This window comes from Galeopterus variegatus, unplaced genomic scaffold (genome assembly GCF_000696425.1).
Source record: "Galeopterus variegatus unplaced genomic scaffold, G_variegatus-3.0.2 Scaffold3132, whole genome shotgun sequence".
Classification (NCBI taxonomy): domain Eukaryota; kingdom Metazoa; phylum Chordata; class Mammalia; order Dermoptera; family Cynocephalidae; genus Galeopterus; species Galeopterus variegatus.
In genome coordinates this window covers 119,279-120,084 of record NW_007729243.1, presented here as the reverse complement: position 1 = coordinate 120,084, position 806 = coordinate 119,279, and positions in this window count along the sequence as shown.

The window sequence follows — 806 nt, the reverse complement described above, 5'->3', positions numbered from 1 at the left end:
CCCAGTGAATTAACATATCATTGTAGAAATAAGTTAATGGGTAAAATAATATAATACAAATTAGAGGTATGTTAATATTAATAAATATGTACAGATAAATAATGTGATAACTCATAGATGGGGATGGCAATTTTAGACTGACTTTTCTACTGTTATGTTATCTGTTATCTACACAATAAATATGGAAATCTTAAACAAAATTTCTTTAAAAAGGAAAGAAAAATCGCATGCATAGTATCAATTTCACATGACAATAAAGTTAAGAAAAAGCTAGGTGGGGCCGGCCTGGTGGCGCACTGGAGAGTGTGCCGCTTGGGAGCGTGGCGGCACTCCCCCCGAGGGTTCGGATCCCATGTTGAGACCAGTTCCCGCTCACTGGCTGGGCGCGGTGCGGGCGCAACACCGAGGGTTGCGATCCCGTTACCGGTCAGTAAAAAAGACAAAAAGGAAAAAAAAAAAGCTAGGTGATACACATTCAGTGGAAATCATACTTCAAGTACACACACAGCCATTGAGTTTTTTACTTTCAATATACTATTCAATAAATTACCTGAGACATTCAATACTATAGTATAAAATAGACTTTGTGTTAGATGATTTTGCCCAACAGTGGACCAATATAAGTGTTTTCGGCACTTTTAAGGTAGGCTAGGCTAAGCTATGATGTTCAGTAGGTTAGGTGTATTAAATGCATTTTTGACAATGGTATTATCAATTTATGATGGGTTTATTGGGATGTTACTCCATCATTAGTCAAGGAGAATCTGAACATTAATTGATGTTTATGCAATACTTTTCAATACCAT